The 696-nt window shown below is 43.4% G+C and overlaps 1 non-coding gene across 1 annotated transcript; it reads left to right on the top strand.

The window, feature by feature from the left end:
• The first annotated feature begins 344 nt into the window (after nucleotides 1–344).
• Nucleotides 345–480, top strand: LOC119920614. Its single transcript, XR_005448344.1, has one exon. It is a non-coding gene; the product is annotated as a small nucleolar RNA SNORA7 (small nucleolar RNA).
• Nucleotides 481–696: the final 216 nt, after the last annotated feature.

Genomic DNA, 696 nt, shown 5'->3' with positions numbered 1-696 from the left:
CTGGGCCTCAGGTACCTCATCTGTAAAATGGGATTAAGACTGTGAGCCGTACATGGGACAACCTGATCACCTTATATCCCCCCCAGTGCTTAGCACATAGTAAGCATTTAATAAATGCTATTATTATTATTATTATTATTACCTGGAGTTGGTTAGGCAGTTTTGGAAATGTCATGAATAACTTTTCCAAACCACCCAGGTGATAAAGACTCAGAAGATATTCCAAAAAGGTATTTCAATTTAAGGTAATTGAATGAATTACCTCAGCTTCAAAAATAGTCCCACCCATCTACACCTCTGAAAGGAAAATTTAAAGGATTGGCAAAAGCTAGTGCTCTAACCCCCACCTCAGCATTGCACCTGGGGAGTTTCCAGTCCTCTACCAGTCTCGGCTATGGGAGGGAGAGTCAAGCAGAGGCATACCCATTCCATTCCTAGCTTAGGCAGTAGCTAGCGAGTGGAAGGTGATCTGCTACAAGTCAAAACACATCTGTGCTGGGCAGCAGCGACATAGGAGAGAATCGATGGTGGAGACTCAGGTTTACCGTGTGGAAGAAAGCAATGGTAAACCACTTGCATATTTTTACCAAGAAAACTCTATGAATACACTACCAGAATGATTGCAGTTGGAGGTGGGACATTCTGGGAGAGTTGTGTCCATGGAATTGCTATGGGTCAGGAAAGACTCGACAGCAT

Source organism: Tachyglossus aculeatus, chromosome X1 (assembly GCF_015852505.1).
Source record: "Tachyglossus aculeatus isolate mTacAcu1 chromosome X1, mTacAcu1.pri, whole genome shotgun sequence".
Taxonomy (NCBI): domain Eukaryota; kingdom Metazoa; phylum Chordata; class Mammalia; order Monotremata; family Tachyglossidae; genus Tachyglossus; species Tachyglossus aculeatus.
Note: the sequence above shows the minus strand (reverse complement) of the source record. Positions and strands in the feature narration are given on the sequence as shown.